The sequence below is a fragment of the Aquarana catesbeiana genome, linkage group LG08, assembly GCF_042186555.1.
Source record: "Aquarana catesbeiana isolate 2022-GZ linkage group LG08, ASM4218655v1, whole genome shotgun sequence".
NCBI lineage: Eukaryota > Metazoa > Chordata > Amphibia > Anura > Ranidae > Aquarana > Aquarana catesbeiana.
The window spans coordinates 41518204-41544547 of NC_133331.1; positions in this window are offsets into that span (position 1 = coordinate 41518204).

A 26344-nucleotide genomic window follows, 5' to 3' on the forward strand; every position below is an offset into this window, starting at 1 on the left:
CCCCCGAGCTTTCATTCCACTTGGTGTAACCATGGTATGGGTTATGTGTGTCTCGGGTTCGTTGAGTGTTTTCTTTTTGGAAGTCATCATGACTAATGGTGTATAACTCCTGCGCTACCACTCGTGCTCAAATTCAAATAAACCATAAATGTACATATAGATTGTGTAACACCAATAATGGATTGCAGCATGCATTAAATGGTGTTCAACCAATCACCAATTGGACTATCTTCTCTTTCCCCACATGGTATATGAGTACATTTCAGTATATGAGCCACATGTTCTTGAATAGTAAAAAAGACAGGAGACACTCTTGAAAACGTCCTTTGTTAAAAGATAAAAAAATAAAAATGTCCCGCAATGTAAACCTATCTCACGTCGCTGCCAGGCCGAAAAAAGGAAAAAAAAAAGGCGCAACAGCTCCGCCTCCATGGGAGGCTCCTGCTGAGTAACGCTTCTTCTTGGTGACAGCTGTTATATAGCTGAGGATGGGGCCACCCAGTGATGTAAACGGGTGACTCCACCCCCTCTGACACCACGTGACGTCAGAGGAAGGCGGGGTCACCCATTTACGTCACCGAGTGGCCCCGCCTTCAGCTATATAGATAACAGCTGTCACCGAGAAAAAGCGTCACTCGGCGGGAGCCTCCCATGGAGGTGGAGCTGTTGTGGCCTTTTCTTTTTTCGGCTCGTCGGGTGGGGTGAGATGGATCTACATTGCGGGACATTTTTATTTTTTTATCTTTCAATAAAAGACTTGTCCCAAAGTGTCTCCTGTCTTTTTAGGGGTAGGGTAGGGGTACAATGTACCAGTTACCAATTCACATAGGGGGGGAGGCCGGGATCTGGGGGTCCCCTTGTTAAAGGGGGCTACCAGATTCCGATAAGCCCCCTGCCCGCAGACCCCCACAACCACCGGGCAAGGGTTGTGGGGATGAGGCCCTTGTCCCCATCAACATGGGGACAAGGTGCTTTGGGGGTGACTCCAAAGCATCCCCCCATGTTGAGGGCATGTGGCCTGGTACAGTTCAGGAAGTAGGGGGGTGCTCTCTCATCTCCCCTCTTTTCCTGCGGCCTGCCAGGTTGCGTGCTCGGATAAGGGTCTGGTATAGATTTGGGGGGGACTCCCACGCATTTTTTAAAGAATTTTTGCTTTGGGGTTCCCCTTAATATCCATACCAGACCCAAAGGGCCATTTTTTTCAATAAGTTTTATCCATATTGCCAAAACCCGACAATTAATTACAGCCGCGATCAGTTTTAAATGACCTTTTTTCCTTTAGAAATGTAATTTTGCTGTGGTACTGTTCTAAACACGGGAAAACTGCGCCACTTTAGAGGCATGCTATAGACACCCCCCAGGCACGTTATTTAAAGGAATATTTCATTTTTATTGTTTCACTTTAAGCATTATTAAAATCACTGTTCCCAAAAAAACTGCCGTTGTTAAAACTTTTTTTTGCATTGATCCATGTTCCCTGGGGCAGGACCCAGGTCCCCAAACACTTTTTATGGCAATAAATTGCATATAAGCCTTTAGAATGAGCACTTTTGGCTGTTCATGTTAATGTCCCATAGACTGTAACGGTGTTCCGTGGCTTTTGAATTTGCCGCGAACACCGCATAACTGTTGCTGTTCGGCGAACAGACGAACACCCGATGCTTGAGTCAAACTTACGTTCGTCTCGAACATCGGGCTCATCCCTACTCCTGATGCCTACATTCTGAGCTAACGCACTCCTGATCCCTAAATGTTGAGCATAAAGCACTCCTTAACCCTGCATTCTGAGCATAACGCACTCCTAATCCCTAAATGTTGAGCGTAAAGCACTCCTTAACCCTGCATTCTGAGCATAACGTACACTTGAACCCTGCATTCTGAGCGTAACATACTCCCAAACCCTGCACTCTCTTGTAATACTTTTTTTTTTAATGTCCACTGTGTGTGCAATCTACATTTGGGGTTAACAATGTATCATCACCCACAGTAGGTCACAAAGGCAGTGCATTTTGAACACAGTGCAGGAAGCACACATGGAACATGCCTTTCTGGCACTGCATTCTGATGTGAACCGGCCCTAACAACAGGACACTGTGCCTGGTGATCTTTGACTTCATTAGTGTTGTTCAAGTAGATGTTCATCTCTCTAAGGTTGCCTACCCCTGCTCTAAACGGATGAGTTGTAAAGGCCTCTAAAGCTCCACCTATTGATAATTCTGGGTACCGTATTTGTTTATCATTTTGAGGGCTCACGCAGTTTTGAGGCTTGACATATTTGATATCTTTATACCCGACACTAAGGAGATACCGCACTCAAAAAATTAAGGTTAACCCAGTAATCCCAATCTCAATTACAAACCATAAACATGAATGTTCATTCATATGCATTAAAATGCTAGTACATCCATACAAAGAACATGAGTAGCTCTCAATAATACCTACAATAAATAAAAAAATTAAATAAAGTGCTAATAATCTTTCTATCGCTAGGAAACAATAGTGTGCAATTCAAAAATTCATTAGTGCAAAATAGAATAAAGTACCAAGTCCATATAAAGTACAATAAATACTTCCTGTGTAAAATACAATAGTCTTCTATTTATTATTTCTATTAATTTATTTCAAAACATTTATTTGTGCTTCCAGTGCAACTGCAATCTGGTAACCTCCACATTCACACTATAACCCTTTTGGGGGTGAACTCACCAAAAATAGTTTCCCCCTAAAATAATAAGCAGATCACACAGGCATATGGAAAATTGCACAATAGATGGTATTTTTCATCACTGTCCTCTCTCCAGAGTTTGTTAGTTCCAGCAGAAGAGAGGAACTTTGATAGCAATAAACAACTTTATTAAAAATATTCCTTAAAGCGGTATTAAATCTATAACCAAAATTTTAATATGTATCCGCTTACCAATCAATAGATGTAGTGGCTGTATTGATTTTCTTTTCTAGGCTTTTTCTATCAGTTATTTCCCCCCCTTGTGATTTGTGCAGTAACACATCTTGTGTATTAGAGGAAAGATATATACAAAATAATTCTGCGCTGCCCTATGAAAGAAAAAGCAGCTAACACGGCCAACAAGATATATGCAAAATAAAAGTAAAACACAGTAATTGTAGCGCTAAAAAATGTTAAACGTCCAATGTCAGAAACATTAAACCAATAGTTCTAAATGTAAAATGTGGGAGGAAATCATCCATATATGTATTGATGGGGAATCCTCAGGAACTGTATAACTTCAAACAAAGGTATATGACATCTGAGGTGAAGACAGACACACCACCACCGACAATGAAGAGGCTTACCAGATTAAGTGGACCCAAAGGGGCGTACGCCGAGTTGGGTCAGATAAGGCTTGGGTGGTCAGTGGCTGTAGATGGCCTGAAGAGGCGAAGTTTATGGAATGAACCACAAGTTGCTGTATCCCTCAGAGTGATGTTGGAAACCCGGAGGGGCGAAGTTTATGGAATGAACCACGAGTTGCTGTATCCCTCAGAGCGATGTTAGAAACCAAGTGATGGTGATGACAAATGGAAAAAAGGAAGGAAAGGCCACATAGTGTAAATCCGTAAACGAAAATGAAATTTATTAAAATTAAAGAGATACACTCACATGTAGATCCATTAAAAAACAGCGCTGTAAAGAAGTGGCGGCAGTGGGGCCATCACTTGGTTTCTAACATCGCTCTGAGGGATACAGCAACTCGTGGTTCATTCCATAAACTTCGCCCCTCCGGGTTTCCAACATCACTCTGAGGGATACAGCAACTTGTGGTCCATTCCATAAACTTCGCCTCTTCAGGCCATCTACAGCCACTGACCACCCAAGCCTTATCCGACCCAACTCGGCGTAAGCCCCTTTGGGTCCACTTAATTGGGTAAGCCTCTTCATTGTCGGTGGTGGTGTGTCTGTCTTCACCTCAAATGTCATATACCTTTGTTTGAAGTTATACAGTTCCTGAGGATTCCCCATCAATACATATATGGATGATTTCCTCCCACATTTTACATTTAGAACTGTTGGTTTAATGTTTCTGACATTGGACGTTTAACATTTTTTAGCGCTACACTTACTTTGTTTTACATCTTGTGTATTATACAGGCACCACTTTGAATGAGGAGCGCAGGGGGAAGATTTTGACAGCAGCATTGTCACTCTGGGGGGGAGGGGAGTGTTAGCAGTACTAGCAGATTTAACTACACTAACAACTTGAAGCTGAACTCCAGCTCACGATTTATAATCAGTTACAGCAAACAGTATTTTTCCTTTTGGAATAAAGGTTTTTCATGAATAAATAAAAGCTGATCATTTTAAAAAAATCCCTTTCCATGTTAAATAGTTTGTCTTATCCCTGTAACTGCAAGCGAGCCTTTCTGCTGAAAAACAGATTTACTGGCCAGATCACCAGATAAAATTAAAAGAAAGAAAGCCTAAAAAAGGAAACAAATGGAGCCATCACATCTAAGAATTGGTAAGCTACAATATAATCAATGTTTGCTTTGGGTTTATTACTGCTTTAAAATAGTACAACCCCTGGCAAAAAGCTTGGAAAATGTTCATTCGATTGTTTAATTGTGTAGAAAAAAAAGAATCACAAACATGCCTCAAAACTATTTTCATTTAACATTTCAACCTTCTGGCTTTAAAAAACAGTTAAAAAAAATAAAAAAGAAAGAAAACTGTAGTCAGTTTTTGCAGCTCAAACAGAGGAAAAAAATATAGACTCACTCAATTCTGAGGAAAATATTATGGAATCACCATGTACTTTGCAGTTCTAAAACAAACATCTGCATCAGAATAAATCCTGAAAAATGATGTCATCATCACCAAACATCCTTTCAATTGATGGAATAAGAAAAGTGTCCAAAATCTCAATATAAACTTGTGCATTTATTGAAGATTTAATGACTGTCATCTCCCCCGTAAGTTTACCTGACACGCAACCCCATATCATCAATGATTGTGGAAATTTGCATGTTTTCTTCAGGCAGTCGTCTTCATACATTTCATTGGAACAACACTAAACAAAAGTTCCATCACTCTGCCCAATGCAGATTGGTGATTCATCGCTGAATATCACTTCCATCCAGTCATCCACAGTCCATGATTGCTATTCTTTAGTCCACTGTAACCTTGTTTTTTTCTGTTTAGGTATTAATGGTGGTTTTGTTAGTACAACTAATTGAAGGTTGTTAAAGGGAAGCGTACTGGTAGACCAACAAAGACATCAAAGCATTAAGTTAGAAAACTTAAAGCAATATGCCTTAAAAACAGAAAATGCACAATAAAACAAATGAGGAACAAATGGTCAGAAACTGAAGTCAATGTCTGTGACCGAACTGTTATGCCCTGTACACATGATCTGACATTCCGACAACAAAATCCATGTTTTTTTTCCGACGGATGTTGGCTCAAACTTGTCTTGCATACACACGGTCACACAAAGTTGGTCGGAAATTCCGAATGTCAAGAACGCGGTGACGTACAACATGTACGACGAGCCGAGGAAAATTAAGTTCAATAGCCAGTGCAGCTCGTCTGATTGATTCTGAGCATGCGTGGCACTTTGTGCGTCGGAATTGTGTACACAGGATCGGAATTTACCAAATGGATTTTACTGTCGGAAAATTTGAGAACCAGATACGACGGAAATTCCGATGGAAACTGTCCGATGGAGCCTACACACGGTCGAAATTTCCGACAAAAGGCTCCCATCGAACATTTTCCGTCGGAAAATCCGACCGTGTGTACGGGGCATTAGACATCGCCTAAAGGAAATGGGATTTACATACAGAAAAGCCAAACGAAAACCATAATTAACACCTAAACAGAAAAAAACAAGGTTACAGTGGGTTAAAGAAAAGCAATCATGGACTGTGGATGACTAGTGATATTCAGTGATGAATCACCAATCTGCATTGGGCAGGGTGATGATGCTGGAACTTTTGTTTGGTGCCGTTCCAATGAAATGTATGAAGACGACTGCCTGAAGAAAACATGCAAATTTCCACAATCATTGATGATATGGGGTTGCATATAAAGATAAAGGTACAGAAGGGATGACAGTCATTAAATCTTCAATAAATGCACAAGTTTATATTGAGATTTTTGGACACTTTTCCTATTCCATCAATTGAAAAAATGTTTGGTGATGATGACATCATTTTTTCAGGATGTAATCTGATGCAGATGTTTGTTAGAACTCCAAAGTACATGGTGATTCCATAATATTTTCCTCAGAATTGAGTGATTCCATATTTTTTTCCTCTGCTTGATCTGCAAAAACAGTTGCAACTGACTACAGATTTATTTATTTTTTAATTTTGTAAGTGTTTCTTAAAGCCAAAAGGTTGGAATGTTAAATGAAAATAGTTTTGAGGCATGTCTGTAATTATTATTATTTTTGTTTTACACAATTAAACAATTGAATGAACAGTTTTCGAGAGTGATGATTCCATACTTTTAGGGCTTGTATAAAACACACATTTTATGAGTGCTCAACCTGCACTCAGCCTTTTAAGGTCCCCTGTCCACCACACTGCCAAACAGTGCATGCGCGGGCCCTGTGCATGACTACTGATGCGTTTCATTAAATCCAGACTTTCTCAAGAGCGGTTATGTGATTAGGGGTTAACCTTAAAGTGGTTCTAAAGGCCCAAGGTTCATGCATTCTATGCACGAAGGTAAAGAAAGAACCTTCTCTGTGCAGAAGCCCCTTCAGCCCCCCTAATACTCACCTGAGCCCCATCGAGATCCTACAATGTGCATACGAGACTCGGCTTTCTGGGGACTCTCCCTCCTTACAGACAGTGAGCCAATGAGGAGAGAGAGGAGAGAGAAATTATGTTAATTTTTCTTAGGTGCTTGTGTAACCGGGTACATTTTGACAACATTTTCTAGAAGCAGTCCAAATATTTCCATGGAATGTCTGTGGCCAGTGAATGGCAGTTAAATACTTCTAATAGGTTTGGAATAAAGAAATTCACTTTTGCTGCAATGAGATCTCTAAACCATGCCATTTATTATGAGCAACCTTCTAATGATGTTTTTAATCCCTCCATTCATACTTCTAGACTAGTGTTGATATGTTTTTAAGGTGATACTTACAAATTGTGCATACTGATCCAGCTGTGACAGATGGTCACAGAAATACATATAGATGCATCTATTGGTAAGAAATTTGCCTAGCGATAAATGTGACAACTGTTATTCCGATTATTCTTGAAATTGTCTGTAATCACTTTTAGAAAGGAGAATTTCCGAAGAATGACAACTGTCGCAAACTTTGTGTCATTCTCTTGCTGATTACGTTGGTTTATATATATATCACAAGTCAGTCAATGATTTTGTGACATTTTCCCAGCTTATTCTTTCTAAAGTACTTACATTAATAACAGGGGCCACAGAGTACAAAATGACATTTCCAAATCACTTGCTTCTTTTCCCGGAATTCACAATGAACATGTTGACACAGGTCAATCACACAGGTCAATCACAATTTCTCGGTTTCTTTCTAACTCATAATTTGAACATTGAAAAAAGAGCATTGAATGAATTGTACATAACACATAAGAACAGGTCTAGAAATTCAGTACCCAAAACACAAACGGAAACATGACCTGATGACTTGCCAATTGGCCCCCAAAACTCAAAAACCAAATACAGAATAATACAAAAGCATTGTAAGAAAATGTCTTAGGCTAGCCATACATGCATACTCAATGTGCACCTGCGCGCAAATACACATGCGCCAATGCGCAGTGAGACTGGCGACAAACCATAATACTTAAACACTTCAGCTGCACAGAGTCTATGCTGTCTGATCTGCAGCTTGTACCTGTGAAAACCTGTTCCTGAGATCCTGATCTGTTTCCTGTGTTTGATCTAGCTTGTTCTAACTATGTTTGCCCTCTGTTATCCTGACCCCGGCTTACCTTGTTGACTACACTTACCTCTCCACTGCCTGACAGTGCCGCCTTATCAAGCGGGCACCCCTGGGCACTGCCTGGGTGCCCCAAGTGCTCATGGGGCCCCATCAGGGCTGGCTCTGATCTAAGGGGAATACAGTACGGAGGTCAGGTGGTACGGTCGGTAACTGCACTGCACAGTGCACGCAAGATACTTGAGTCCGCTATAGCGTAATTATGGGGGGGTGACACCAGGAAGAAGCTGTAGTGGGTGCTGTTGGCGTCAAGCCTCCCCCACCCCATTTGTACAACGGGTCGATTTTCCCCTGCTCTGTTTGCCAGAGCGATTTGACAGGGGAGGCGGACTGTAGGTGGATCTCCCCCCACTCGCCCCCTCCCCTTTCTCCTGTCAGCTGAACGGGAGAAGAGAGAGCGGCTCTAATGTAATTGGTTCGCCGCAACGCCGCCCACCTTTCTGTCCGCTCTCCCCATTGGCTACAGCAGAGGGCCAATCAGAAGACACTGGGGAAGCATCATGGAAAATGTAGTACCAGAAGATTGGCCGCCCCAGGTGTGTTCACAGACAGCAGGCTACAGCCCCCAGCATGCATGCATTCTGCTGGGGGGGGGGGAGAGAACCTGGAACCCGGAAAAAGCAGAGGAATTGAGTGCTGAAAAAGAGAGGACTGTGCTGGGGGAAGCCAGAGAAGGAGCCACACAGTACCCGCACCACAAGAGAGCCATGCTGTACTCACACCACCAGAGAGAGCCACGCTGTACCTGCACCACCAGAGAGAGCCACGCTGTACCTGCACCACCAGAGAGCCACGCTGTACCCACCCCACCAGAGAGAGCCACACTGTATCCGCACCACCAGAGTGGGAGCCATGCTGTACCCACCCCACCAGAGAGAGCCATGCTGTATCCACACCACCAGAGTGGGAGCCACGCTGTACTCGCACCACCAGAGAGAGAGCCACGCTGTACCTGCACCACCAGAGAGAGAGACACGCTGTACCCGCACCATCAGAGAAATAGACACGCTGTATCCGCACCACCAGAGAGGGAGCCACGCTGTACCTGCACCACCAGAGAGGGAGCCACGGTGTACCTGCATTCCAGAGGGAGACACGCTGTACCCTCATTCCAGAGAGAGCCACGCTGTACCCGCACCACCAGAGAGGGAGCCATGCTGTACCCGCACCACCAGAGAGGGAGCCACACTGTACCCGCACCAGAGAGGGAGCCACGCTGTACCCGGACCAGCAGAGAGAAAGCCACGCTGTACCTGCACCACCAAAGAGGGAGTCATGCTGTACCCACACCACCAGAGAGTGTGGTACTCTGTACTTGCACCACCAGAGCGGGAGCCATACTGTACTCGCACCACCAGAGAGAGAGCCACACTGTACCTGCACCACCAAAGGGGAAGAAAGAAGGAGCCACTGCCAGGGTACAGACATGCTACACTACTGACCAGAGTTGGCCTGGGCAACCCAGAGTGAGCGAACGTCCAGCCAGAGGGATCACTGCTGCGGTTTTGCTGGGTCTGGTAAGAAAGCCTGATGACCATTATCCATTACTGCTCCTAGGGACTGAGCTATTAGGAAGTGCCTAACCTGCTATCCTCTAGGCCTTATTGACCTCCGGCCCAAAAATAGGGGGGTGACACCATTTTTCCTGCACCAGGTGACACCAACCCTAGTGACGCCACTGCTTTAGTCTTAGTAGCAGAGCTCACTGAGCGGGTATCGGCAGCACTTTCTGCTTGCCATCTCTAAGCTGTCACCTCTGATTATTGCTGAATGCCTGTCTCGGCGGGTCCACCTTCACTCGCCCCCAAGTCAGGAGTCCATGCACATTGCTGCTGACTGTGGGAATATCTTGCTCATGCAAATCGTACGAGTGAGATATCGAGAGAAAGGATTTGGAGTGAATATGTTTTGGGATCTGAAGAGGCCCATGATGTTTGCACCACCTCCATGTGAACTAGCCAATCCCAGCTGTGCTTGCACTGGCAGCGCCACCCATATTCCTGTGGACACACACATACTGCACTGTGCTGGAAGTGGAGGGTGTGCAGCAGGTGGCAAATTAGAGGAACACACAAGAGGCTGCAAAATTGGTGAGTCCACTATACAACCTCACCACCACTGCCACCATGACAATGGCATATGCCCCTCTTTCTGATTCTCTAAATGAAAAAGACTGTCACTCTGAAAAGCAATTCATACATGGATTGCTTTTCAGAGGCATTTGAAGGGTGGTGAAGAGGTGATATGTTGCCTCCTCACCACCTATTTTAACCCTCTAAATCGAGGGTCGGCAACCCATTGACCGCAATCTACCCATCATTTACGGCCAGGTGACGGGTAGATTGGTGATTCTGTTTTGCCGACCCCAGACCGCTCCTTCCACATTGCAGAGTAGCGCATGGAAGGAACTACCTTGTATTCTGCGCTGATCCAGGATGGCCCTTCTATCACGTCCATCCCAGGAGCTTGTGTGTGACATTACATGAGATGGATGAGAGAGGAGGGCTGACCAGGATCAGAGCACCAGGAGAAAGAAGAGTCATACGTAGTCGTCAGTTCCCTTCTCTGCACGTGAGGAAAATACTGCTTTGCTGTGAGCTCCTGTTCACACATATCACCGCTCTACTAACTAACCTCATTCACAGCCTTACTAACTGACACCATCCACAGTCCTACTAACTGCCACCATACTCTGTCTTACTAACTGACACCATGCACAGCCCTACTAACTGCCACCATACTCTGTCCTACTAACTGACACCATTCACATCCCTACTAACTGCCACCATACTCTGTCCTACTAACTGACACCATTCACATCCCTACTAAGACCCCTTTCACATTGGGGCGCTTTGCAGGCGCTACAGCGCTAAAAATAGCACCTGCAAAGCACCCTAGTCATCGCCATCCTAGTGTGGACGGGTGCTCGCTATGCCGGCCGGCTATTTGCTGTTTTTAATCTACTTATGTAAGTTTTCTACCTTCCTTTATTAAACCATCTTGTCCGTATTACACTATGGTCAGTTCTTTTTCATCCACATGCCTTTGAGACGAGAGTTTGGGGTCCCTGCTATATCCTCTTAGCCACACTGTATGCAATCAAGTCACACCAGTTGGACTTCCCATACCAGGACGGAATACAGGCTGTTTTTTGCTTGCCTTGTGGTAAGCGCAATATTTGTGTGGTGGCGGATCACTGAGTGTGGTGTCTCTCTCATCTCTACCACCGAGTCTTGTTGTGTCCATTTATGGGTTTCTCTCTGGGACTGATTCTGGTCAATTGTTACACATAAGGATTCCCATCTACTACATATGGACATGACCTTTTGATTCACAGTTATATGCATGGACTTATATATTTTTCTGATTATTGCAATGGTTCACATACATACATGAACTTTTCAACAGGAGTCCTTGGGACATAGTTATAAGAATATTTCACATATCTTATTTATACATTTTAGCGCGGTTATTTCTTTTTCTTTTGTTATTTTGGTGCACATCTCACTGTTTAACTGCTGCTTTTTGGGGGATTTATTTAGTGGTAGCGCAGTATTTTTTCTTGTTTTTTACACCTGCCGTTAACCTGCTGGTCTACCCTGGTGACACATCCGCTGCACGAAAGACGATCCAGGTCCCCATACACCGCCAGGCTCTTGCGGCCACTGTTGCAACATTTATTGGCCCTTGAACCGGGGTTGTACACAAAGGCCTTCCCACTGCATGTCAGGCTCATCCATCAGGTATGTGACATGTATATTTCTCCTTCCATATTAAAATGTATGGATGGAGAAATCTCTGCTGCCAACATTTGTATTTCTGCAGCTGCCACACCCCGACTGCCTGAATGCCTGATAGGATGCAGTTAATGCACACAGATTTAGCCATATATGTTGATTACCTTTGCCTGTGTCATCGTTGGATATTCTGTAACATTAGCTTCAGGAGCCTGTTTCCCTCTAGTGCTTAGCATGGACACTGTGTCCTTATTTCCTGTATGCAGAGCAAGCAGATATCACAACTGAGAGCAAGGTATCCTGGGATATGTGGTCAGAGGAGCCAGAATTTGCACTGGAGCAGGACTGTTGCAGACTACAAGTTCCAGTTGGCTGGGAGAGAGAACAGGATGCTGGTTAACCGCTTCACTCCCTGCCCATAGTCATATGACGTCCGCAGATGGGATCTCCCATCCTGGGCGGGCGTCATATGATGTTCTCGGCTTCCCGGCCGTATAGGGGGCGCTCGCCGTGTCACTGAGGAGCCGATGCACGGTGGCCTTGATGTCCACCGGGCACCAGTGAACGCTCATGCCAGAGCAGGAACGTGGATCTGTGTAAACACACAGATCCACATCCTGTCAGGGGAGAGGAGACAGATTGTGTGTTCCTGGTATATAGGAACAATGATCAGTCTCCTCCCCTAGTCAGTCCCCTCCCCCCACAGTTAGAATCACTCCCTAGGTAACACATTTAACACCTTGATCGCCCCCTAGTGTTAACTCCTTCCTTGCCAGTGACATTTATACAGTAATCAGTGCATTTTTATAGCACTGATCGCTGTATACATGTCAATGGTCCCCTTATTGTGATTTTTTTTACCAAAAATATGTAGAAGAACACATATCGACCTAAACTGAGGAAAAAAAAAATAGTTTTAAAAAGAAAAAAAATCGGAATATTTATTATAGCAAAAAAGTAAAAAATACTGTGTGTTTTTTTCAAAATTGTTGGTCATTTGTTTGTTTATAGCGCAAAAAAAAAAAAAAAAAATGCAGAGGTGATGAAATACCACCAAAAGAAAGCTCTATTTGTGGGGAAAAAAATGATAAAAATGTCATTTGGGTACAGTGTTGCATGGCTGCGCAATTGTCATCTAAAATGTTACAGCACTGAAAACTGGAAATTGGCCTGGGCAGGAAGGGGGTGAAAATGCCTGGTATTGAAGTGGTAAAAGACATATATAAAACCTGGTCTGGGGAGGAGTCTTTCTGTTGGGACCATGACCTTCTGAGAGCAGGGACCCAGACACTCAGATCGATGCGTGCAGGTGCCGCGGCCTAGGCAGCGTGGAGAGTCTTTGGCGCATTCCTGTGAATTGCACAGGAATGTGGTGAGGTTCTTGAGCGATTCACATGCGGGTTATAGTGTGAACCGCGGCTAAAGGTGTACGTAGATGCCATCAACTCACCAGGAGATTTTATTAAAGCTGACGTTTACTCTGCTTATATTTTGACTTTCACGCTCAGCCATCAGCACGCTAATGACATTTTTAAATAAAACTATTTTCACCATCACTGGGTCTCTATGATTCTCTCTGCATTCATGGCTGGTGCTGTACATAGCTTCCCGAAAGCATCACAGCACATCAGTACTCCTATCAAGAGCCTTCAGCTCAGAGGTAAGCACTGGGCTGGCTAAAAGCAGCAGTTATGCCAAAATCAAGATATTTTGATGGGTGGGTGTCAGTCTGAAGGAGTGGGAGTTCCTAGGCAGATGATTACCCTACCTGTTAAATGCAAAACAATGTACATGTACACAGTATGTATACGTATTAGAGGACTGGGTGACAAGAGGTCAAAGTTGGGTACCACATCCCAATAGTATAAGCATAAAAAGAGAAAGGGCAGGCAGGACTTTTAAGGTACCTAGGTATAGAAAAAACAATCAATTTAAAAAAATATAGATTTTATTTAAACAATTCTTTAAAATCGCAGTAAACAGGACGTGCCTGTATAAATTTGATAGAGAAATAATCAAATGATTATTTCTCCATCAAATTTATACAGGTATGTCCTATTGACACGCCATGCGATTTTATTCATGGCAATTTTTAGGAATATCCATTTACAATTGTTGTTTTTCTTATAGTATATAATACTTCATGCGACACTTCCAAAAACTCCTGAAGAAGCTCCTCTGAGCAAAACATGTAGAGTAAGAAGTGGTTGTATATGTCCAAAGAAATAATACAAGATTCTTGTAAATGTTTACTGTGATTTTAAAGAATTGTTTAAATAAAATGTATATTTTTTCAAATTGATTGTTTTTTCTATACCTTAGTACCTTTAAAAGTCCCACCTGCCCTTTCTCTTTTTACAGTATGTATACAGTATATAACAAATACCCTTCCTCATTAATACTTCTTCCACCTGCAGACAGAAATTGCTAGTATTACTCTGGATTGAGATAAGTACACACTATAGAGGGATATACTTTGTTCATATGTCATGGCTGAGATTTACAACCCCTTTAAATAGGTGAGCTGACAGGTTTAACCGTTGTATCATATGCGTACATATGCTTGCTCCTGCTGCCATCAGGAAGGGGTGAATGTGAAGTGTGAAGGCTTTCTCCTCCAGTGGAAATGGTTTTATTCGCAGATTCCTATTCAGACCCCACATTTATCAAATGAGGGTGATGTAAAGACTTCATGACTCTCTGAGTGTACTGCTCATCAAGAGGAATCGGTATGCCGTTTGCATTCCAAGTATCAGCATTGAACACTGGATCAATTTTCTCTTCCCAATTTGTGACCCCTGTGGAGGATGAGAAAAGTGTCTACAGAACTTCTCTGCCTATTTGCAAGAAATATATCACATCCTCACCTTAAACACTCTCGCTTCTGATCATCGCTTTACGTATCTGATTACAGTCACCAGAGTTTAGTCAATGTTCTTTTGGGAAGAGATTATTTAAAGGAGAGCTTCTGGAGTGATAACTAGATAGGACAGCAGGAGATAAGTGTAAAGTGTTAATTACATTTTCCTCCCGAGCCGTCTCTTTCAAGTTATGTCTCTCTCCACATACTGGCCCTGTGCTTTTATTAGTGGAATTAGTCATTGCAATGGAAGTCTATTGGGTCGCCATTTGCAGTAACTAATTCCATTTTTGCAATAGCCGTGCTGCTCAAAAAATCTAATTGTACTGATTTATGCTTATTCAGCCACACAGCTGGTCTCCTCCCCGAATGACTGCGATTATAGAATGCAGGTCATGCTACTGCATCAGGATTCAGTGAAATTTTTTAATATACACTCACCGGCCACTTTATTAGGTACACATTGCTAGTACTGGGTCGGACCCCCTTTGCCTTCAGAACTGCCTTAGATCTTTGTGGCATAAATTCAACAATGTTGAATTTATGGAAACAATTCATTATAGCCGCGAGTACTTTTAAATGACTTTTTTTTGTTTTAGAAATTTCATTTTGTGCAGGGACTGTTCTAAACATGGGAAACATGCGCCACTTTACAGGCATACTATAGACACCCTCCAGGTACGAAATTTAAAGGAATATTTCACTTTTATTGTTTCACTTTAAGCATTATTAAAATCACTGCTCCCGAAAAAACGGCCGTTTTTAAAACTTTTTTTTGCATTGATACATGTCCCCTGGGGCAGGACCAAGGTCCCCAAACACTTTTTATGACAATACAATGCACATAAGCCTTTAAAATTAGCACTTTTGATTTCTCCCATAGATAATTCATTATAGCCGCAAGTAGTTTTAAATGACTTTTTTTCCTTTAGAAATGTCATTTTGTGCAGGGACTGTTCTAAACACGGGAAACATGCGCCACTTTACAGGCATACTATAGACACCCCCAGGTACAAAATTTAAAGGAATATTTCACTTTTATTGTTTCACTTTAAGCATTATTAAAATCACTGCTCCCGAAAAAACAGCCGTTTTAAAACTTTTTTTTGCATTGATACATGTCCCCTGGGGCAGGACCCGGGTCCCCAAACACTTTTTATGACATTAAGTTGCATATTAACCCTTAAAATTAGCACTTTTGAGTTTTCACGTTTGTGTCCCATAGTCTTTAACGGCGTTCGCGTGTTCAAACAAATTTTTTGCCTGTTCGCATGTTCTGCTGCAAACCGAACCGGGGGGGGGTGTTCGGCTCATCCCTACTCCCAGTATTTTTTTCCCCCTAACTTCATCCCTTTGGAGCTCTACCCATAAGGATTCCACCTCCTCCCTAGCTCCCTTAGTGATGTCATCTCTCACATTCACTTGTACATTATTCTTGATATATACAAGTGAATGTCCCCCTTTTTTAACCTCTCTATCCTTGCGATAAAGGGTATACCCTTGAATGTTTGCCAGGCAATCATGAGAGCTGTTGAACCAGGTCTCTGAAATTCCTACAAAATCCAAATTCTCCTCGTACAACAGTATGTCTAGTTCACCCATCTTGTCCGCCAGGCTCCTGGCATTGGTAAACATGCCACGTAGTTTAGACCGGTTGCATATTATCCTCTTATTGGGTGTTCCGAGATTGCAACTAGGACTTGCTACTATACCTACCTTGGGTTTATGTGCTTTGGTCAACCTACCACTAATGCCCCCAATACTCTCTGGAATATGATCTCTACCTCTGGACCCTCCCTCCCATTGCCTAGTTTAAAAACCCCTCTAACTTTTTGGCCATCTTCATTCCCAGCTGATCTGCACCCTCATTTAGGTGCAGTCCGTCCCTTCTATAGTACTGGTTATTGACTGAGAAGTCGGTCCAGTCCTCCAGGAACCCAAACCCCTCCTTACTACACCAGCTCTTCAGCCACTTGTTTACTTCCCTAATCTCCCTCTGCCTTTCTGGTGTGGCTCGATGTACCGGTAGTATTCCTGAGAATACTAACTTGGAGGTCCTTTTCCTCAATTTAGCTCCTAAGTCCCTAAAATCATTCTTTAGGACACTCCATCTGCCTCTGACTTTGTCATTGGTGCCAACGTGCACCATAACAGCTGGGTCTTCCCCAGCCCCTCCCAGTAATCTGTCCACCAGGTCCATGATATGCCGAACCCGAGCGCCCGGTAGGCAACATACTGTTCGGCGCTTCAGGTCTCTGTTACAGATTGGCATCTCTGTCCTTCTAAGAATTGAGTCCCCTACCACCAGAATCTGTCTTTCCTTTCCCTTCGCTTCCCCCCCACTCTCACTGGAGGAGTTCTTTCCCTGGCAGCTAGGAGAGTCCCTCAGCTCCAGCAGTGCTGATCCCTGACTGGTTTCACAATGTCACTCAATGGAGCGTACTTATTGGGATGCTCCAGCTCTGGATCGGCCTCCTTGGCACTTTCCCATCTACCCTTTCTGACTAACACCCATCTACTCTTTGCTAATGCCTGCACCTCTTTGTCTCCACCCGCCTCTGTGCTGGCCCCTGCAGGCACCTGCCGTGTACGTTCCTGGCTCTCCTTTAGTATGGAGGGACTTCTCAGTGCTGACAGTTGCTTCCCCAGATTCAGAACCTGGGCTTCCAGGGAAACAGTGCGCTTACATTTTGGCACAGCAGTATTCACCCTCGATCGGATGTTCAAGAAACGCATACATGCCGCAAGATGTACAACAAGTTGCCTCTCCACACCCGCCGGGCATCATACCTATTAAATTTAATGAGGATTGAGGATTATACCCTGTCCAAATTACCTAACAACTAGCTTCCTGACACTAATACTAAAATTAGACAATACACAGGTACTCGCAGAACTACGTGCACTCGCAGACCACTCGCGGACCAACCTGCACTCGCAGACCTACGTGCACTCGCAGACCTAAGTGCACTCTGACATCAACAAGGCATTTTCCTCCACACAACTGCCGCTTCCTGGATATTTTCTCTTTTTTGGACCATTCTCTGTAAACCTTAGAGATGGTTGTGTGTCAAAATGCCAATAGATCAGCAGTTTTTTAAATACTTAGACCAGCCCGTCTGGCACCAACAACCATGCCACGTTCAAAGTCACTTAAATCCCCTTTCTTCCTATGAGGAACCATGCATCAGACTGAGATGGAAGTATAGTTAAATCACACTTATTTAATAATAATAATAAGGTAAACAGAGTAAGTGTAGTCAAAACAAGCCAGAGTTCAGTAACTGGATCGGGTAGTCAGCCAAGCAAATGTCAGAGAGCCAGAGATAAATGTAGTAGTACAGCAAGCAGGATCAGGAGCCAGAAGGAACGTCAGCTGGGCAAGTCTTCAACAGGAATGCAGGAGAAAGTCTCTGTGATGTTGACAAAGGCGAAGGCATCAAGATCAAGTGAGCTGGATGACTTTAAGTAGGCAGGACTGACGAGCAGAATCAACAACAGCTGGGTAACTGTGGAAAGAGATGGGAGCTGGCAATTAGCCGACAGCTGAGGGGCCAGCTCAGAGAAGGAAGGGCTGAACCTAGCCATGACAGTACCCCCTGCTCAACGACCCCTCCCCCTCGGAGGACCACCGGGCTTGAGGGGAAAACATCTATGGAAATCACGGAGGAGGACAGGGGAATGTACATCCGAGGATGAGACCCATGAGCGTTCCTCCGGACTGTACCACTTCCCATGCACCAGGTACTGTATGCGCCCACGGAACCTACGGGAGTCAACAATGGATTGTACTTCATACTCCTCATGGTTCTCAATCTGTATAGGGTGAGGACGTGGCACCAAGGTGGTAAAGCGATTGCAGACCAAAGGTTACAATAAGGAGACATGAAACACATTTGACATGCGCATACTAGGAGGAAGGTCCAAGGCGGAGGAAGGTCCAAGCCACTGGGTTAATCCTGCGAAGGATACTGAAAGGCCCAATAAACCGAGGTACAAACTTCAAAGAAGGAACACGAAGTCGGAGGTTGCGGGAGGACAGCCAGACTCTGTCCCCAACCTGGTAGGAAGGTGCAGGCAGGCGTCTGCAGTCAGCATGGAGTCTGTACCTATCGTTAGCATGTTGCAAAGCCTCCTGAACTTGTGCCCAAGTGGAACGAAGACCACGGAGATGCTCCTCTAATGCAGGAACAAACGAGTCAGGCAACATGGAAGGTTGGAAACCATAATTCGCCATAAACGGGGACAATCGGGAAGCAGAATTCAAGGCACTGTTGTGAGCAAGCTCTGCCCAAGATAATAGGTCTGACCAGTTGTTATGATGGTCAGAAATATAGCAACGTAAGAATTGCTCCAAGGTATGATTGGATCGTTCTGTGGCCCCATTAGACTGCGGGTGATACGCAGAGGAGAAAGCAAGCTGAATTCCTAACTGTGCACAAAAGGCTTGCCAGAACCGGGAGACAAACTGACTACCCCTGTCCGAGACAATCACCTTGGGTAGCCCATGTAAGCGAAAGATCTCCCGAGCAAAAATGGAAGCCAGTTCCTTAGAAGTGGGCAACTTCTTAAGTGGAATACAATGACACATCTTTGAGAACCGGTCAACCACCATAAGGATAACAGTGTTGCCTTTGGAGTTGGATAACTCCACAATGAAATCCATAGACAGGTGGGTCCAGGGCCTCTCACCATTGGGTATGGGTTGTAGGAGGCACACTGGAAGGTGTCTTGGAGTCTTACTCTGAGCACACACGGAACAGGCAGCTATGAAGGCAGTTACTTAAGCCCATAGACTAGGCCACCAGAATTGTTGGGAAATGGCCCAAACTAATTGATTCTTCCCAGGGTGGCCAGCTGCCTTGGGAGAATGGTAAGTCTGGAGCAAGGCAGTACGGAGACTCTCTGGGACAAAGCAGCAGTCACAAGGTTTCTCAGGAGGAGCATGGGCCTGAGCAGCAAGAATTTTGTCACCCAAAGGAGAAGTAAGACTGGTGCGAACCATAGCCAGAATACGATCAGGAGGAATCACAGGAACCGGGACCGACTCCAACTTGGAAGTGGAGGAAAATTGTTGTGACAAGGCGTCAGCCCTTACATTCTTAGTATCGGGTAAGAATGAGACAATGTAATTAAAACTCGACAAGAAAAGAGCCCATCGCGCCCTTCTGGGAGAGAGGCGCTTAGCCTCAGACAAGAATGTGAGATTCTTATGGTCAGTAAGAATGAGAACCAGCACAGTGGTACCTTCAAGGAGATGCCTCCATTCTTTCAGGGCTAAAATGATCGCCAACAGCTCTCTGTCACCAATCTAGTAATTGCACCCTGCAGGTGACAATTTCTTGGAAAAGTAGCCACACGGATGTATAGCGCTCTCAGAGTTAGGACATTGAGACAGAAGGGCGCCAACTCCAGTCTCGGAAGCATCAACTTCTAGGATAATAGGCAACGTAGGATCAGGATGTGCCAACACAGGAGTAGAAACAAAGGCTGCCTTGAGACTCTCAAAGGCCTTAATGGACTTCGGAAACCAACTCTGTGGGTTACCATGCTTTCTGGTCATATCAGTCAGGGGCTTGACCAGAGACGAGAAGTTACGAATAAACTTCCGATAATAGTTGGCAAAGCCCAGGAAACGCTGCAGAGGACGTAAACCCACGGGTCGTGGCCACTGTAGGACTGCCGAAAGTTTCTCTGGGTCCATCGAAAAACCAGCAGTGGAAATTACATAGCCCAGGAATTTAACCTGTTCACAATGGAACTCGCACTTCTCCAGTTTACAATAGAGATTGTTTTCTCTTAGTTTGTGAAGCACATGACAGACATTTGTGTGGTGGCTCTCCAGGGACTTAGAAAATATGAGGATATCATCGAGATAAACCACCACACATAACTGCAACAAATCTCGGAGGACAGCGTTAATAAATTCCTGGAAAACTGCCATGACATTACAAAGGCCAAAAGGCATTACAAGGTACTCATAATGGCCTGTTCTGGTATTAAACGCAGTTTTCCACTCGTCGCCCTCCTTAATCCGCACGAGATTGTATGCCCCTCTCAAATCAAGCTTCGTGAAAACCGTTGCTCCCTTGAGGCGGTCAAATAACTCTGTAATCAACGGAATCGGGTAGGCGTTCTTAATCGTGAAACGAATGAGACCCCTATAATCAATACAAGGTCTCAGTTCACCGCTCTTCCTCTTCACAAAGAAGAAATCAGCACCAGCAGGAGACGAGGATTTGCAAATGAAACCTCGAAAAGTGCGTCTGCAACATACTCCTCCATGACCTTATCTTCCAAGCCCGACAAAGGGTAAACCTGGCCACAAGGGGGTATGGCACCAGGTTGAAGGTCAATTGCGCAATCATAAGACCAGTGTGGAGGCAAACTACTGGCTTGACCTTTGTGAAAGACATTGCTAAAATCGCGATACTCCTCTGGCAGGGAGGAGAGTGAAGAGGTGCACAGGACCTTGACTACCTTCTGGAAGCATGTATCTCTGCATTGTGGTGACCATGAGAGAACCTCAGCACGGAGCCAGTCAAAAGAGGGGTTGTGCCTCTGTAACCAAGGATAATCAATAACCAGCGGAAACCTAGGTGAGGAAATAACTTGGAATTGGATTATCTCATGGTGAAGAGCCCCTGCCATGGACAACAGAACCGTCTCATGAGTCACATGGGCAGGCTGTAGAGGTCTCCCGTCAAGAGCCTCAATGGCAAGTGGAGTGTCACGCACCTGCAGCGGAATCATGACAGGACCTCAAGGTTCGGCATTCCCTGGACAGGTAGAACAAGACTTCAAAAGGTGACCTGCCTGGCCGCAATAAAGGCACAATCTCTCCCTCCTTCTAAAGGCTCTCTCATCCGCAGAGAGACGCATGAAGCCCAAGTGCATGGGTTCATCTTCACTGATCGACTCGGTACCAGGAGGCATGGGAGGTGAGGGAGGCATGGGTGGGACTGCAAAGCTCGGAGGCAAACGTACAGGAGGCTTCCGCAAGCACTCCTTAAGTCTGGAGTCAATGAGTCTGGAGTCAATGAGGATGGCAAACGTGATCAACCTCTCCAGCTCAGTGGGTATATCTCGGGCTGCTATCTCATCCTTGATGGAATCTGAGAGACCATGAGAAAAAGCAGCCATGAGGGCCTCATTGTTCCAAGCAACCTCTGCTGCCAGAGTACGGAATTCAATGGCATAGTTGGCAACAGTTCTCGTACTCTGTTTGATGGACATGAGGCACTTGGCAGCAGAAGCGGAGTGTGCGGGAAGACAACAGGTTTTTGCGTCTCCCATAGAGGGTTTGCCCAGGCCAAGGCTCTCTCAGAAAGCAAAGCTATCACGAAACCTACTTTACTTCTGTCCGTGGGAAACGCCTGGGGCAGCATCTCAAAGTAAATCTCAACCTGCTCGAGAAACCCTCTCCATTGAACTGGATAGCCCCCAAATCGCTAGGGAAGCGGAGCGGAACCAAACATGCCTGTTATAGAGGTAATACTTGAGGTGGGTGCCTGCACAGATACTGTGCACCAGTATCTGTGCAGGCAGCAGGGACGGCCTGCAACTCAGGTTGTACCGGAGCAGCCACAGTGGGAGTTTCCAGGTGAGCCGTGCAACTCAGAAGCGTTTGTAACTCTATGGCAAACTGATCCATGCGGTGATCTTGCTCATTCAATCTGGAAAAAATATTACCAACAAGTGGATTGACTGTATCTTCTGAATTCATGGCCTTCGCCTACTATCAGGAGCCATGAATCAGACCGAGAAAGAAGTATAGTTAAATCACACTTGTTTAATAATAATAATAATAATAAGGTAAACAGAGTAAGCGTAGTCAAAACAAGCCAGAGTTCAGTAACCGGATCGGGTAGTCAGCCAAGCAAATATCAGAGAGCCAGAGATAAACGTAGTAGTACAGCAAGCAGGATCAGGAGCCAGAAGGAACGTCGCCGAACAAGTCTTCAACAGGAACGCAGGAGAAAGTCTCTGTGATGTTAACAAAGGCGAAGGCAGAGATCAAGTGATCTGGATGATTTTAAGTAGGCAGGACTGACGAGCAGAACCAATAGCTGGGTAACTGTTAAGCAAAAAAGGAGGAAGAAAGAGTTCTAGGGACTTTGAGGAAGCCAAGACCTGGTAAGGTCACGTATTTCCAACCCTATGGGACTTTGAGTGAAATCATGACCTGGTAAGGTCATATATTTCCATCCCTGACAAGTCAAAACGAAGGGAGTGGGGAAAGTAGGACTTTAAATGAAGCACTTGGTAGCACATAGATAGTTGAGCTGAACAAGGGAATTTTATTTTGTGTATGTTATTGGTAGCCATAGATATAATGTTGATATCAAAGTGATAAGTAGGCACTAAGGCACAAGTAAATGACCATAAAATGATAATACACATGTGTCAAATGCGATCATTGGTACAAAGTTTACACAAGATAATAAAAGGATTGAATAGTACATATGATAATACAAAACCATAGGTAAAACCATAATAAAATTCCGAAGTTCGACCAGAATTGGATTGGATACAATTATGGAAGTGAGGTAATGCCTGCAGGACCTGAGGCCTCACTTGATCCTGTAGAGGTACAAATTACATAAAAACTTGAAGATCAGGATGTAAATGAATGAAAACACGGCATCCAGTAGCTCTACACGTTTCGTGGCTATTCTGCCACTCATCAGGAGCATGCATGTAATAATCTATAGTGGGAATGATAAGGAAAATAATCCATCAATAATGATGGGGTGGGGTAGGACCTCAGTCAGCATCGAAGTGCGTACCTACCAGTTGAGGCCCATCGGTTACCGGTGCAGTGGCAGGGCACCAAGAACATAGGGCGGCACTCCCAACCGGGGGCCGTGGTGGACAGCCCAGCGGGGGAGACCAAACAGGCAGCAATCAGGGCGGGCACGGGACCCCAAGGCATCTCTGAGGGGAAAAGAAGAGTGGGGGATGATGAAGGTGGACTGGGACTGCAAGAATAGCAAGTAGTGGATAGGCAAGAAAGGACCCGTGCATGTGAAAACTAGAGATCATAAGGTGAAGCACTGGCAGCCCGAAGGTTGCCAGAGAAGGTGACAACCAACCAGAGGTAAGTGATGGAAACAGAGCATGAAACCAGTGCAGAAGGGGGGTGAAAAGTGCAGAGTGAAAAAGTACCTGTATGAACGAGGAACCAAAAGAAGAGAGAGATTCCAATTGTGTGGAGTCAGGTGTATGGAGAGCCTCGTGTGTTGGGACTGCCCGGAAGGACGCCCCTATAAGTGTCACCACGGGGCCGCCCACCACCATAACGCCGTGTTCCACGTTGCGGGGGAGGGGGCGCCGACAATCGGAAATATGTTCCGACTAACCGGCAACCAACCTCCTCCGCTGCAAACGAGTGTGGCAGGCCCAACAGTGCCCACGTGACGGCGCAAATCATGCCGTCACGCTGTGTAACTGTGGAGAGAGATAGGAGCTGGCAATTAGCCAACAGCTGAGCGGCCAGCTCAGAAAAGGATAGGGCTGAGCCCAGCCCTGACACTTCCCTATTCTGATGCCCAGTTTGAACTCGCCATGTCTAGATGCCTAAATGCATTGAGTTGCTGGTATGTGATTGGCTGATTAGCAATTTGTCTTTCCAAGATAATTGAACAGGTGTACCTAATAAAGTGGCCGATGAGTGTATATAACCAGACTTTGCTCCTCCTCTACTGGCATTTTGGCCTGACAGTGCTGAGAATGATTCGATACAATGGCAGATACATTTTTTTTTTAACTGATGTAACCAGTTTTGCATGCACTCCGTGTACATTGTACAGGTTTAGTGTATAAATCATGTTGCTGTTGATTACTGTTTTTCCAAGCTGTTTTCTGTATGTTTTTCGTGGGCTGATGACATCATCATGATGCCAGATACACTGGGCGGTCTTTTCTGCTATATTGGGTGATTTATTTTATTTGTTGGCACTGTTTATTGTATGCTTTTCAGATGCCTGATGAAGTTTCCCTTTTGTGGTCCTGAAATGTTGTATGTTTATGTGAACGCCCAATAAATAAAGGAAGCTTTGCACTTCTATGACAGGTTTGAGGGTATGCTGACAACACATCTTCATACCTCCCAACTTTTTGAGCTGGGAACGTGGGACAACCTATTAGCAAAATTATGTACGCATAGGACAACCCCCCCCCCCCCCCATGTCAATATGGGAAGGGGTTTTTTAGCAGCAATGTAACAAGGTCAGAAAAAGAATAGATATAAAATTCTTTATTTTGAAAAGTTCTAATATCATGTTACAATTCCATGGTACAGCAATGCAAACACAAATATACACAGCGTTACATTACATGATGTTTAACTGTGTGAACACCCCCCATGTCATGCCCCCTTAACCGCTTCTGGACCAGCCACCGCAGGCTGGCTCCCCTGCAGGAAATCACGTTACTGTACGTGATCTCGCGAGGTCTGGATAGCAGGCGCGCGCGCGCCCGCGCCCGCTGCACAGCGGGGGTGCCAATGCTTGCGGCCGACAGTCGCGATGACCGACAGCCACAAGTGATCGTGACCAGGAGACACAGAACAGGGACGAGTGTGTGTAAACACACACTTCCCTGTTCTGTTCTAACAGGAGTGACAGATCGTGTGTTCCTATTAGCTAGGAACCACGATCTGTCACTTCCTGTAGTTAGTCCCCTCCCTCTTCAGTTAGAATTACCTCCCAGGGAACATAGTTAACCCCTTCACCGCCCCCTAGTGTTAACCCCTTCACTGCCAGTGGCATTTTTACAGTCATTAATGCATTTTTAATCTCACTGATCGCTGTATTAATGCCAATGGTTCCAAAAATGTGTCAAAATTGTACGATGTGTCCGCCATAATGTCGCAGTCACGATAAAAATCGCAGATCGCCGCCATTACTAGTAAAAAAAAAAAAAATAATAAAAAAAAAAAAAATAATAATAAAAATTTTTTTTACCAAAAATATACAGAAGAATACATATCAGCCTAAACTGAGGAAAAAAATGTGTTTTTATATATTTTTAGGGGATATTTATTATAGCAAAAAGTTTAAAAAAATTTGTTTTTTTTGTGTCTATAGCACAAAAAATAAAAACTGCAGAGCCGATCAAATACCACCAAAAGAAAGCTCTATTTGTGGGAAAAAAAGGAAGTCTTGGTTACAAGATCGCGCGACCGCACAATTGTCAGTTAAAGCAACGCAGTGCTAAATCGCAAAAAGTGCTCTGGTCAGGAAGGGAGTAAATTCTTCCGGGGGTGAATCGGTTAAAGGAGAATTATATAGTCTACGAGCCGAGGGGAGTTTTGGACCACTCACCAGTGATAATCAAATTAAAGGGAGAGAGATGCTTTAAAAATGGTGACTGGAAAGTTAATCCCTTTTGGCTCGAGATTATTGAGGAAACAAGTACCATCAGGGAAAGGTTGTCGGAATTCGTAAACCTTAATTCAGGCACTGCTTCATTAGGGATAGTTTGGGATTCCCTGAAGGCTTTTCTTCGGGGAGTTCTAATCCAAAAAATCTCCCATATTAAAAAACAATCACAAATAGAAGAACTAAAAAAAAAAAAAAAAAAAAAAAAAGGAGAATTATACAAAATAATTACTAGGTAAGTGCTCCTTTTTTTTTTTTTTCTTTTCCATTATACTGGCCTTTGAAATTTACAAATGCAGCGATTTAGAATTTGAAAGGTTTAGCACTGGGAAACACTTTTTGAAAGACAAAAAGTGCATTTTATATACAACTGTATAGATCAGACCAAAATGAGGTATAAATGAGGAGGAAAGA